Consider the following 15,309-nt stretch of genomic DNA (forward strand, 5'->3'; position numbering starts at 1 on the left):
ACAACATTCCAATCAGCCTTAAAAGACTGCGTCCTAATCACAACATTCCAACCTCCCTTACCAGACTGCGTACTAGTCACAACATTCCAATCAGCCTTAAAAGACTGCATCCTAATCACAAAATTCCAACCTGCCTTACCAGACTGCGTCCTAATCACAACATTCCAACCTCCATTACCAGACTGCGTCCTAGTCACAACATTCCAATCAGCCTAAAATGAATGCGTCCTAGTCACAACATTCCAACCTCCCTTACCAGACTGCCTCCTAGTCACAACATTCCAACCTGCCTTACCAGACTGCGTCCTAGTCACAACATTCCAACCTCCCTTACTAGACTGCGCCCTAGTCACAACATTCCAACCAACCGTACCAGACTGCGTGCTAATCACAACATTCCAACCAGCCTTACCAGACTGCGTCCTAATCACAACATTCCAACCTGCCTTACCAGACTGCGTCCTAGTCACAACATTCCAACCTCCCTTACCAGACTGCGTCCTAGTCACAACATTCAACCAGCCTTACCAGACTGCATCCTAATCACAACATTCCAACCTGCCTTACCAGACTGCGTCCTAGTCACAAAATACCAACCAGCCTTACCAGACTGTGTCCTAATCACAACATTCCAACCAGCCTTACCAGTCTGCGTCCTAGTCACAACATTCCAACCAGCCTTACCAGACTGCGTCCTAATCACAACATTCCAACCTGCCTTACCAGACTGCGTCCTAGTTACAACATTCCAATATCCCTTCCCAGACTACGTCCTAGTCACAACATTCCAACCTGCCTTACCAGACTGCGTCCTAGTCACAACATTCCAACCTCCCTTACCAGACTGCGTCCTAGTCACAACATTCCAATCAGCCTTAAAAGACGGCGTCCTAATCACAACATTCCAACCTCCCTTACCAGACTGCGTCCTAGTCACAACATTCAAATCAGCTTTAAAAGACTGCATCCTAATCACAACATTCCAACCTGCCTTACCAGACTGCATCCTAATCACAACATTCCAACCTCCCTTACCAGACTGCGTCCTAGTCACAACATTACAATCAGCCTTAAAAGACTGCGTCCTAGTCACAACATTCCAACCTCCCTTGCCAGACTGCGTCCTAGTCACAACATACCAATCAGCCTTAAAAGACTGCGTCCTAATCACAACATTCCAACCTGCCTTACCAGACTGCGTCCTACTCACAGTATTCCAACCTGCCTTACCAGACTGCATCCTAGTCACAACATTCCAACCTGCGTTACCAGACTGCGTCCTAGTCACAACATTCCAACCTCCCTTACTAGACTGCGTCCTAGTCACAACATTCCAACCAACCTTACCAGACTGCGTCCTAATCACAAAATCACAACATTCCAACCAGCCTTACCAGACTGCGTCTTAATCACAACATTCCAACCTGCCTTACCAGACTGCGTCCTAATCACAACATTCCAACCTCCCTTACCAGACTGCGGCCTAGTCACAACATTCCAACCAGCCTTACCAGACTGCGTCCTAATCACAACATTCCAAACTTCCTTACCAGACCGCGTCCTAGTCACAACATTCCAACCTCCCTTACCAGACTGCATCCTAGTCACAACATTCCAACCAGCCTTACCAGACTGCGTCCTAATCACAACATTCCAACCTCCCTTACCAGACTGCGTCCTAGTCACAACATTCCAACCAGCCTTACCAGACTGCATCCTAATCACAACATTCCAACTTACCTTACCAGACTGCGTCCTAGTCACAACATTCCAACCTGCCTTACCAGACTGCGTCCTAATCACAACATTCCAACCTGCCTTACCAGACTGCGTCCTAGTCACAACATTCCAACCTGCCTTACCAGACTGCGTCCTAGTCACAACATTCCAACCAGCCTTACCAGACTGCGTCCTAGTCACAACATTCCAATCAGCCTTACCAGACTGCGTCCTAATCACAACATTCCAACCTGCCTTACCAGACTGCGTCCTAGTCACAACATTCCAATCAGCCTTACCAGACTGCGTCCTAATCACAACATTCCAACCTGCCTTACCAGACTGCGTCCTAGTCACAACATTCCAACCTGCCTTACCAGACTGCGTCCTAGTCACAACATTCCAACCTGCCTTACCAGACTGCGTCCTAATCACAACATTCCAACCTGCCTTACCAGACTGCGTCCTAGTCACAACATTCCAACCTGCCTTACCAGACTGCGTCCTAATCACAACATTCCAACCTGCCTTACCAGACTGCGTCCTAGTCACAACATTCCAATCAGCCTTACCAGACTGCGTCCTAATCACAACATTCCAACCTGCCTTACCAGACTGCGTCCTAGTCACAACATTCCAACTAGCCTTACCAGACCACGCCCTAGTCACGGCATTCCCATCATCCCTTCCATGAGTACATACTGTACTGAGGCTAGGCGTAACGGTGTGAGAGGGAGCATTGGGCAGGACATGAGTAGCAGCTGCTACCCCTCGCTAACTTCCATGAGTTAACACTGTATTTTACTTGGAGGTCTTGCAGAGTACCCTTCTTTCAAGCAGGAGCCTCAGCGCAAAATCAAGCCTGACCCTCCACTGGGACCCTTTCACAGGGGACCCTGCATGGACCTGGCACCCCAGGGGTCTCAGGCGGAGGTCCCTCCTGACCCTCCACTGGGACCCTTTCACAGGGGGACCCTGCATGGACCTGGCACCCCAGGGGTCTCAGGCTGAGGTCCCTCCTGACCCTCCACTGGGACCCTTTTACAGGGGGACCCTGCATGGACCTGGCACCCCAGGGGTCTCAGGCTGAGGTCCCTCCTGACCCTCCACTGGGACCCATTCACGAGGACCCCTGCATGGACCTGGCACCCCAGGGGTCTCAGGCTGAGGTCCCTCACCCCAGGGGTCTCAGGCTGAGGTCCCTCCTGACCCTCCACTGGGACCCATTCACAGAGGGACTCCTGCATGGACCTGGCACCCCAGGGGTCTCAGGCTGAGGTCCCTCCTGACCCTCCACTGGCACCCATTCACAGGGGACCCCTGCATGGACCTGGCACCCCAGGGGTCTCAGGCTGAGGTCCCTCCTGACCCTCCACTGGGACCCATTCACCGAGGACCCCTGCATGGACCTGGCACCCCAGGGGTCTCAGGCTGAGGTCCCTCCTGACCCTCCACTGGGACCCATTCACAGAGGGATCCTGCATGGACCTGGCACCCCAGGGGTCTCAGGCTGAGGTCCCTCCTGACCCTCCCCTGGGACCCATTCACAGAGGGATCCTGCATGGACCTGGCACCCCAGGGGTCTCAGGCTGAGGTCCCTCCTGACCCTCCACTGGGACCCATTCACTGAGGACCCCTGCATGGACCTGGCACCCCAGGGGTCTCGGGCTGAGGTCCCTCCTGACCCTCCACTGGGGCCCATTCACAGAGGGATCCTGCATGGACCTGGCACCCCAGGGGTCTCAGGCTGAGGTCCCTCCTGACCCTCCACTGGGGCCATTCACAGAGGGACCCCTGCATGGACCTGGCACCCCAGGGGTCTCAGGCTGAAGTCCCTCCTGACCCTGCACTGGGACCCATTCACGAGGACCCCAGCATGGATCTGGCACCCCAGGGGTCTCAGGCGGAGGTCCCTCCTGACCCTCCACTGGGACCCATTCACAGAGGACCCCTGCATGGACCTGGCACCCCAGGGGTCTCAGGCTGAGGTCCCTCCTGACCCTCCACTGGGACCCATTCACAGAGGGATCCTGCATGGACCTGGCACCCCAGGGGTCTCAGGCTGAGGTCCCTCCTGACCCTCCACTGGGACCCTTTCACAGGGGGACCCTGCATGGACCTGGCACCCCAGGGGTCTCAGGCTGAGGTCCCTCCTGACACTCCACTGGGACCCATTCACGAGGACCCCTGCATGGACCTGGCACCCCAGGGGTCTCAGGCTGAGGTCCCTCACCCCAGGGGTCTCAGGCTGAGGTCCCTCCTGACCCTCCACTGGGTCCATTCACGAGGAGCCCTGCATGGAACTGGCACCCCAGGGGTCTCAGGCTGAGGTCCCTCCTGACCCTCCACTGGGACCCATTCACAGAGGGACTCCTGCATGGACCTGGCACCCCAGGGGTCTCAGGCTGAGGTCCCTCCTGACCCTCCACTGGGACCCATTCACAGGGGACCCTGCATGGACCTGGCACCCCAGGGGTCTCAGGCGGAGGTCCCTCCTGACCCTCCACTGGGACCCTTTCACAGGGGGACCCTGCATGGACCTGGCACCCCAGGGGTCTCAGGCTGAGGTCCCTCCTGACCCTCCACTGGGACCCTTTTACAGGGGGACCCTGCATGGACCTGGCACCCCAGGGGTCTCAGGCTGAGGTCCCTCCTGACCCTCCACTGGGACCCATTCACGAGGACCCCTGCATGGACCTGGCACCCCAGGGGTCTCAGGCTGAGGTCCCTCACCCCAGGGGTCTCAGGCTGAGGTCCCTCCTGACCCTCCACTGGGACCCATTCACAGAGGGACTCCTGCATGGACCTGGCACCCCAGGGGTCTCAGGCTGAGGTCCCTCCTGACCCTCCACTGGGACCCATTCACAGGGGACCCCTGCATGGACCTGGCACCCCAGGGGTCTCAGGCTGAGGTCCCTCCTGACCCTCCACTGGGACCCATTCACCGAGGACCCCTGCATGGACCTGGCACCCCAGGGGTCTCAGGCTGAGGTCCCTCCTGACCCTCCCCTGGGACCCATTCACAGAGGGATCCTGCATGGACCTGGCACCCCAGGGGTCTCAGGCTGAGGTCCCTCCTGACCCTCCACTGGGACCCATTCACTGAGGACCCCTGCATGGACCTGGCACCCCAGGGGTCTCGGGCTGAGGTCCCTCCTGACCCTCCACTGGGGCCCATTCACAGAGGGATCCTGCATGGACCTGGCACCCCAGGGGTCTCAGGCTGAGGTCCCTCCTGACCCTCCACTGGGGCCATTCACAGAGGGACCCCTGCATGGACCTGGCACCCCAGGGGTCTCAGGCTGAAGTCCCTCCTGACCCTGCACTGGGACCCATTCACGAGGACCCCAGCATGGATCTGGCACCCCAGGGGTCTCAGGCGGAGGTCCCTCCTGACCCTCCACTGGGACCCATTCACAGAGGACCCCTGCATGGACCTGGCACCCCAGGGGTCTCAGGCTGAGGTCCCTCCTGACCCTCCACTGGGACCCATTCACAGAGGGATCCTGCATGGACCTGGCACCCCAGGGGTCTCAGGCTGAGGTCCCTCCTGACCCTCCACTGGGACCCTTTCACAGGGGGACCCTGCATGGACCTGGCACCCCAGGGGTCTCAGGCTGAGGTCCCTCCTGACCCTCCACTGGGACCCATTCACGAGGACCCCTGCATGGACCTGGCACCCCAGGGGTCTCAGGCTGAGGTCCCTCACCCCAGGGGTCTCAGGCTGAGGTCCCTCCTGACCCTCCACTGGGTCCATTCACGAGGAGCCCTGCATGGACCTGGCACCCCAGGGGTCTCAGGCTGAGGTCCCTCCTGACCCTCCACTGGGACCCATTCACAGAGGGACTCCTGCATGGACCTGGCACCCCAGGGGTCTCAGGCTGAGGTCCCTCCTGACCCTCCACTGGGACCCATTCACAGAGGGACCCCTGCATGGACCTGGCACCCCAGGGGTCTCAGGCTGAGGTCCCTCCTGACCCTCCACTGGGACCCATTCACCGAGGACCCCTGCATGGACCTGGCACCCCAGGGGTCTCAGGCTGAGGTCCCTCCTGACCCTCCACTGGGACCCATTCACAGAGGGATCCTGCATGGACCTGGCACCCCAGGGGTCTCAGGCTGAGGTCCCTCCTGACCCTCCCCTGGGACCCATTCACAGAGGGATCCTGCATGGACCTGGCACCCCAGGGGTCTCAGGCTGAGGTCCCTCCTGACCCTCCACTGGGACCCATTCACTGAGGACCCCTGCATGGACCTGGCACCCCAGGGGTCTCGGGCTGAGGTCCCTCCTGACCCTCCACTGGGGCCCATTCACAGAGGGATCCTGCATGGACCTGGCACCCCAGGGGTCTCAGGCTGAGGTCCCTCCTGACCCTCCACTGGGGCCATTCACAGAGGGACCCCTGCATGGACCTGGCACCCCAGGGGTCTCAGGCGGAGGTCCCTCCTGACCCTCCACTGGGACCCATTCACAGAGGGATCCTACATGGACCTGGCACCCCAGGGGTCTCAGGCTGAGGTCCCTCCTGACCCTCCACTGGGGCCATTCACAGAGGGACCCCTGCATGGACCTGGCACCCCAGGGGTCTCAGGCTGAGGTCCCTCCTGACCCTCCACTGGGACCCATTCACCGAGGACCCCTGCATGGACCTGGCACCCCAGGGGTCTCAGGCGGAGGTCCCTCCTGACCCTCCACTGGGACTCATTCACCGAGGACCCCTGCATGGACCTGGCACCCCAGGGGTCTCAGGTGGAGGTCCCTCCTGACCCTCCACTGGGACCCATTCACCGAGGACCCCTGCATGGACCTGGCACCCCAGGGGTCTCAGGCTGAGGTCCCTCCTGACCCTCCACTGGGACCCATTCACCGAGGACCCCAGAATGGACCTGGCACCCCAGGGGTCTCAGGCTGAGGTCCCTCCTGACCCTCCACTGGGGCCCATTCACTGAGGACCCCTGCATGGACCTGGCACCCCAGGGGTCTCAGGCTGAGGTCCCTTCTGACCCTCCACTGGGACCCATTCACAGGGGGACCCCTGCATGGATCTGGCACCCCAGGGGTCTCAGGCTGAGGTCCCTTCTGACCCTCCACTGGGACCCATTCACAGGGGGACCCCTGCATGGATCTGGCACCCCAGGGGTCTCAGGCGGAGGTCCCTCCTGACCCTCCACTGGGGCCCATTCACTGAGGACCCCTGCATGGACCTGGCACCCCAGGGGTCTCAGGCTGAGGTCCCTTCTGACCCTCCACTGGGACCCATTCACAGAGGACCCCTGCATGGACCTGGCACCCCAGGGGTCTCAGGCTGAGGTCCCTCCTGACCCTCCACTGGGACCCATTCACAGAGGGATCCTGCATGGACCTGGCACCCCAGGGGTCTCAGGCTGAGGTCCCTCCTGACCCTCCACTGGGACCCTTTCACAGGGGGACCCTGCATGGACCTGGCACCCCAGGGGTCTCAGGCTGAGGTCCCTCCTGACCCTCCACTGGGACCCATTCACGAGGACCCCTGCATGGACCTGGCACCCCAGGGGTCTCAGGCTGAGGTCCCTCACCCCAGGGGTCTCAGGCTGAGGTCCCTCCTGACCCTCCACTGGGTCCATTCACGAGGAGCCCTGCATGGACCTGGCACCCCAGGGGTCTCAGGCTGAGGTCCCTCCTGACCCTCCACTGGGACCCATTCACAGAGGGACTCCTGCATGGACCTGGCACCCCAGGGGTCTCAGGCTGAGGTCCCTCCTGACCCTCCACTGGGACCCATTCACAGGGGACCCCTGCATGGACCTGGCACCCCAGGGGTCTCAGGCTGAGGTCCCTCCTGACCCTCCACTGGGACCCATTCACCGAGGACCCCTGCATGGACCTGGCACCCCAGGGGTCTCAGGCTGAGGTCCCTCCTGACCCTCCACTGGGACCCATTCACAGAGGGATCCTGCATGGACCTGGCACCCCAGGGGTCTCAGGCTGAGGTCCCTCCTGACCCTCCCCTGGGACCCATTCACAGAGGGATCCTGCATGGACCTGGCACCCCAGGGGTCTCAGGCTGAGGTCCCTCCTGACCCTCCACTGGGACCCATTCACTGAGGACCCCTGCATGGACCTGGCACCCCAGGGGTCTCGGGCTGAGGTCCCTCCTGACCCTCCACTGGGGCCCATTCACAGAGGGATCCTGCATGGACCTGGCACCCCAGGGGTCTCAGGCTGAGGTCCCTCCTGACCCTCCACTGGGGCCATTCACAGAGGGACCCCTGCATGGACCTGGCACCCCAGGGGTCTCAGGCGGAGGTCCCTCCTGACCCTCCACTGGGACCCATTCACAGAGGGATCCTACATGGACCTGGCACCCCAGGGGTCTCAGGCTGAGGTCCCTCCTGACCCTCCACTGGGGCCATTCACAGAGGGACCCCTGCATGGACCTGGCACCCCAGGGGTCTCAGGCTGAGGTCCCTCCTGACCCTCCACTGGGACCCATTCACCGAGGACCCCTGCATGGACCTGGCACCCCAGGGGTCTCAGGCGGAGGTCCCTCCTGACCCTCCACTGGGACTCATTCACCGAGGACCCCTGCATGGACCTGGCACCCCAGGGGTCTCAGGTGGAGGTCCCTCCTGACCCTCCACTGGGACCCATTCACCGAGGACCCCTGCATGGACCTGGCACCCCAGGGGTCTCAGGCTGAGGTCCCTCCTGACCCTCCACTGGGACCCATTCACCGAGGACCCCAGCATGGACCTGGCACCCCAGGGGTCTCAGGCTGAGGTCCCTCCTGACCCTCCACTGGGGCCCATTCACTGAGGACCCCTGCATGGACCTGGCACCCCAGGGGTCTCAGGCTGAGGTCCCTTCTGACCCTCCACTGGGACCCATTCACAGGGGGACCCCTGCATGGATCTGGCACCCCAGGGGTCTCAGGCTGAGGTCCCTTCTGACCCTCCACTGGGACCCATTCACAGGGGGACCCCTGCATGGATCTGGCACCCCAGGGGTCTCAGGCGGAGGTCCCTCCTGACCCTCCACTGGGGCCCATTCACTGAGGACCCCTGCATGGACCTGGCACCCCAGGGGTCTCAGGCTGAGGTCCCTTCTGACCCTCCACTGGGACCCATTCACAGGGGGACCCCTGCATGGATCTGGCACCCCAGGGGTCTCAGGCTGAGGTCCCTTCTGACCCTCCACTGGGACCCATTCACAGGGGGACCCCTGCATGGATCTGGCACCCCAGGGGTCTCAGGCGGAGGTCCCTCCTGACCCTCCACTGGGACCCATTCACAGGGGGACCCCTGCATGGACCTGGCACCCCAGGGGTCTCAGGCTGAGGTCCCTCCTGACCCTCCACTGGGACCCATTCACAGGGGGACCCCTGCATGGACCTGGCACCCCAGGGGTCTCAGGCTGAAGTCCCTCCTGACCCTGCACTGGGACCCATTCACGAGGACCCCTGCATGGATCTGGCACCCCAGGGGTCTCAGGCGGTGGTCCCTCCTGACCCTCCACTGGGACCCATTCACAGAGGACCCCTGCATGGACCTGGCACCCCAGGGGTCTCAGGCTGAGGTCCCTCCTGACCCCCCACTGGGACCCATTCACAGGGGACCCCTGCATGGACCTGACACCCCAGGGGTCTCAGGCTGAGGTCCCTTCTGACCCTCCACTGGGGCCCATTCACTGAGGACCCCTGCATGGATCTGGCACCCCAGGGGTCTCAGGCTGAGGTCCCTCCTGACCCTCCACTGGGACCCATTCACAGAAGACCCCTGCATGGACCTGGCACCCCAGGGGTCTCAGGCTGAGGTCCCTCCTGACCCTCCCCTAGGGCCCATTCACTGAGGACCCCTGCATGGACCTGGCACCCCAGGGGTCTCAGGCTGAGGTCCCTCCTGACCCTCCCCTGGGACCCATTCACAGAGGGACCCCTGCATGGACCTGGCACCCCAGGGGTCTCAGGCTGTGGTCCCTCCTGACCCTCCATTGGGACCCATTCACAGGGGGACCCCTGCATGGACCTGGCACCCCAGGGGTCTCAGGCTGAGGTCCCTCCTGACCCTCCCCTGGGACCCATTCACCGAGGACCCCTGCATGGACCTGGCACCCCAGGGGTCTCAGGCTGAGGTCCCTCCTGACCCTCCACTGGGACCCATTCACAGAGGGACCCCTGCATGGATCTGGCACCCCAGGGGTCTCAGGCGCAGGTACCTCCTGACCCTCCACTGGGACCCATTCACAGGGGGACCCCTGCATGGATCTGGCACCCGAGGGGTCTCAGGCGGAGGTCCCTCCTGACCCTCCACTGGGACCCATTCACAGAGGACCCCTGCATGGACCTGGCACCCCAGGGGTCTCAGGCTGAGGTCCCTCCTGACCCCCCACTGGGACCCATTCACAGGGGACCCCTGCATGGACCTGGCACCCCAGGGGTCTCAGGCTGAGGTCCCTCCTGACCCTCCACTGGGACCCATTCACAGGGGACCCCTGCATGGACCTGGCACCCCAGGGGTCTCAGGCTGAGGTCCCTCCTGACCCTCCCCTGGGACCCATTCACAGAGGACCCCTGCATGGACCTGGCACCCCAGGGGTCTCAGGCGGAGGTCCCTCCTGACCCTCCACTGTGACCCATTCACGAGGACTCCTACATGGACCTGGCACCCCAGGGGTCTCAGGCTGAGGTCCCTCCTGACCCTCCACTGGGACCCATTCACAGAGTGATCCTACATGGACCTGGCACCCCAGGGGTCTCAGGCTGCGGTCCCTCCTGACCCTCCACTGGGACCCATTTACTGAGGACCCCTGCATGGACCTGGCACCCCAGGGGGCTCAGGCTGAGGTCCCTCCACTGCGACCCATTCACCGAGGACCCCTGCATGGACCTGGCACCCCAGGGGTCTCAGGCGGAGGTCCCTCCTGACCCTCCACTGGGACTCATTCACCGAGGACCCTTGCATGGACCTGGCCCCCCAGGGGTCTCAGGCTGAGGTCCCTCCTGACCCTCCACTGGGACCCATTCACAGAGGGACCCCTGCATGGACCTGGCACCCCAGGGGTCTCAGGCTGAGGTCCCTCCTGACCCTCCACTGGGACCCATTCACAGAGGGACCCCTGCATGGACCTGGCACCCCAGGGGTCTCAGGCTGAGGTCCCTCCTGACCCTCCACTGGGTCCATTCACTGAGGGATCCTACATGGACATGGCACCCCAGGGGTCTCAGGCTGCGGTCCCTCCTGATCCTCCACTGGGGCCATTCACCGAGGACCCCTGCATGGACCTGGCACCCCAGGGGGCTCAGGCTGAGGTCCCTCCACTGCGACCCATTCACCGAGGACCCCTGCATGGACCTGGCACCCCAGGGGTCTCAGGCTGAGGTCCCTTCTGACCCTCCACTGGGACCCATTCACAGGGGACCCCTGCATGGACCTGGCACCCCAGGGGTCTAAGGCTGAGGTCCCTCCTGACCCTCCACTGGGACCCATTCACAGAGGGACCCCTGCATGGACCTGGCACCCCAGGGGTCTCAGGCTGAGGTCCCTCCTGACCCTCCACTGGGACCCATTCACAGAGGACCCCTGCATGGACCTGGCACCCCAGGGGTCTCAGGCTGAGGTCCCTCCTGACCCCCCAAAGGGACCCATTCACAGGGGACCCCTGCATGGACCTGACACCCCAGGGGTCTCAGGCTGAGGTCCCTTCTGACCCTCCACTGGGGCCCATTCACTGAGGACCCCTGCATGGATCTGGCACCCCAGGGGTCTCAGGCTGAGGTCCCTCCTGACCCTCCACTGGGACCCATTCACAGAAGACCCCTGCATGGACCTGGCACCCCAGGGGTCTCAGGCTGAGGTCCCTCCTGACCCTCCACTAGGGCCCATTCACTGAGGACCCCTGCATGGACCTGGCACCCCAGGGGTCTCAGGCTGAGGTCCCTCCTGACCCTCCCCTGGGACCCATTCACAGAGGGACCCCTGCATGGACCTCGCACCCCAGGGGTCTCAGGCTGTGGTCCCTCCTGACCCTCCATTGGGACCCATTCACAGGGGGACCCCTGCATGGACCTGGCACCCCAGGGGTCTCAGGCTGAGGTCCCTCCTGACCCTCCCCTGGGACCCATTCACCGAGGACCCCTGCATGGACCTGGCACCCCAAGGGTCTCAGGCTGAGGTCCCTCCTGACCCTCCACTGGGACCCATTCACAGAGGGACCCCTGCATGGATCTGGCACCCCAGGGGTCTCAGGCGCAGGTACCTCCTGACCCTCCACTGGGACCCATTCACAGGGGAACCCCTGCATGGATCTGGCACCCCAGGGGTCTCAGGCGGAGGTCCCTCCTGACCCTCCACTGGGACCCATTCACAGAGGACCCCTGCATGGACCTGGCACCCCAGGGGTCTCAGGCTGAGGTCCCTCCTGACCCTCCACTGGGACCCATTCACAGAGGGATCCTGCATGGACCTGGCACCCCAGGGGTCTCAGGCTGAGGTCCCTCCTGACCCTCCACTGGGACCCATTCACAGGGGACCCCTGCATGGACCTGGCACCCCAGGGGTCTCAGGCTGAGGTCCCTCCTGACCCTCCCCTGGGACCCATTCACAGAGGACCCCTGCATGGACCTGGCACCCCAGGGGTCTCAGGCGGAGGTCCCTCCTGACCCTCCACTGTGACCCATTCACGAGGACTCCTACATGGACCTGGCACCCCAGGGGTCTCAGGCTGAGGTCCCTCCTGACCCTCCACTGGGACCCATTCACAGAGGGATCCTACATGGACCTGGCACCCCAGGGGTCTCAGGCTGCGGTCCCTCCTGACCCTCCACTGGGACCCATTTACTGAGGACCCCTGCATGGACCTGGCACCCCAGGGGGCTCAGGCTGAGGTCCCTCCACTGCGACCCATTCACCGAGGACCCCTGCATGGACCTGGCACCCCAGGGGTCTCAGGCGGAGGTCCCTCCTGACCCTCCACTGGGACTCATTCACCGAGGACCCTTGCATGGACCTGGCCCCCCAGGGGTCTCAGGCTGAGGTCCCTCCTGACCCTCCACTGGGACCCATTCACAGAGGGACCCCTGCATGGACCTGGCACCCCAGGGGTCTCAGGCTGAGGTCCCTCCTGACCCTCCACTGGGACCCATTCACAGAGGGACCCCTGCATGGACCTGGCACCCCAGGGGTCTCAGGCTGAGGTCCCTCCTGACCCTCCACTGGGTCCATTCACTGAGGGATCCTACATGGACATGGCACCCCAGGGGTCTCAGGCTGCGGTCCCTCCTGATCCTCCACTGGGGCCATTCACCGAGGACCCCTGCATGGACCTGGCACCCCAGGGGGCTCAGGCTGAGGTCCCTCCACTGCGACCCATTCACCGAGGACCCCTGCATGGACCTGGCACCCCAGGGGTCTCAGGCTGAGGTCCCTTCTGACCCTCCACTGGGACCCATTCACAGGGGACCCCTGCATGGACCTGGCACCCCAGGGGTCTAAGGCTGAGGTCCCTCCTGACCCTCCACTGGGACCCATTCACAGAGGGACCCCTGCATGGACCTGGCACCCCAGGGGTCTCAGGCTGAGGTCCCTCCTGACCCTCCACTGGGACCCATTCACAGAGGACCCCTGCATGGACCTGGCACCCCAGAGGTCTCAGGCTGAGGTCCCTCCTGACCCTCCACTGGGACCCATTCACGAGGACCCCTGCATGGACCTGGCACCCCAGGGGTCTCAGGCTGAGGTCCCTCCTGACCCTCCACTGGGACCCATTCACGAGGACCCCTGCATGGACCTGGCACCCCAGGGGTCTCAGGCTGAGGTCCCTCCTGACCCTCCACTGGGACCCATTCACAGAGGGATCCTACATGGACCTGGCACCCCAGGGGTCTCAGGCTGAGGTCCCTCCTGACCCTCCACTGGGACCCATTCACAGGGGACCCCTACATGGACCTGGCACGCCAGGGGTCTCAGGCTGAGGTCCCTCCTGACCCTCCACTGGGACCCATTCACCGAGGACCCCTGCATGGACCTGGCACCCCAGGGGTCTCAGGCTGAGGTCCCTCCTGACCCTCCACTGGGACTCATTCACCGAGGACCCCTGCATGGACCTGGCACCCCAGGGGTCTCAGGCTGAGGTCCCTCACCCCAGGGGTCTCAGGCTGAGGTCCCTCCTGACCCTCCACTGGGACCCATTCACCGAGGACCCCTGCATAGACCTGGCAACCCAGGGGTCTCAGGCTGAGGTCCCTCCTGACCCTCCACTGGGACCAATTCACCGAGGACCCCTGCATGGACCTGGCAACCCAGGGGTCTCAGGCTGAGGTCCCTCCTGACCCTCCACTGGGACCCATTCACAGAGGGACCACTGCATGGACCTGGCACCCCAGGGGTCTCAGGCTGACGTCCCTCCTGACCCTCGACTGGGACCCATTCACTGAGGACCCCTGCATGGACCTGGCACCCCAGGGGTCTCAGGCTGAGGTCCCTCCTGACTCTCCACTGGGACCCATTCACAGGGGACCCCTGCATGGACCTGGCACCCCAGGGGTCTCAGGCGGAGGTCCCTCCTGACCCCCCACTGGGGCCCATTCACAGAGGGACCCCTGCATGGACCTGGCACCCCAGGGGTCTCAGGCAGAGGTCCCTCCTGACCCCCCACTGGGACCCATTCACAGGGGACCCCTGCATGGACCTGGCACCCCAGGGGTCTCAGGCTGAGGTCCCTCCTGACCCTCCCCTGGGACCCATTCACAGGGGACCCCTGCATGGACCTGGCACCCCAGGGGTCTCAGGCTGCGGTCCCTCCTGACCCTCCACTGGGACCCATTCACAGAGGACCCCTGCATGGACCTGGCACCCCAGGGGTCTCAGGCTGAGGTCCCTCCTGACCCTCCACTGGGACCCATTCGCAGAGGGACCCCTGCATGGACCTGGCACCCCAGGGGTCTTAGGCTGAGGTCCCTCCTGACCCTCCACTGGGACCCATTCACGAGCACCCCTGCATGGACCTGGCACCCCAGGGGTCTCAGGCTGAGGTCCCTCCTGACCCTCCACTGGGACCCATTCACAGGGGACCCCTGCATGGAACTGGCACCCCAGGGGTCTCAGGCTGAGGTCCCTCCTGACCCTCCACTGGGACCCATTCACAGGGGACCCCTGCATGGACCTGGCACCCCAGGGGTCTCAGGCTGCGGTCCCTCCTGACCCTCCACTGGGACCCATTCACGAGGACCCCTGCATGGACCTGGCACCCCAGGGGTCTCAGGCTGAGGTCCCTCCTGACCCTCCACTGGGACCCATTCACAGAGGGATCCTGCATGGACCTGGCACCCCAGGGGTCTCAGGCTGAGGTCCCTCCTGACCCTCCACTGGGACCCATTCACGAGGACCCCTGCATGGACCTGGCACCCCAGGGGTCTCAGGCTGAGGTCCCTCCTGACCCTCCACTGGGACCCATTCACGAGGACCCCGACATGGACCTGGCACCCCAGGGGTCTCAGGCTGAGGTCCCTCCTGACCCTCCACTGGGACCCATTCACAGGGGACCCCTGCATGGATCTGGCCCCCCAGGGGTCTCAGGCTGAGGTCCCTCCTGACCCTCCACTGGGGCCCATTCAC

The sequence above is a fragment of the Lissotriton helveticus genome, chromosome 4_1, assembly GCF_964261635.1.
Source record: "Lissotriton helveticus chromosome 4_1, aLisHel1.1, whole genome shotgun sequence".
Taxonomy (NCBI): Eukaryota; Metazoa; Chordata; class Amphibia; order Caudata; family Salamandridae; genus Lissotriton; species Lissotriton helveticus.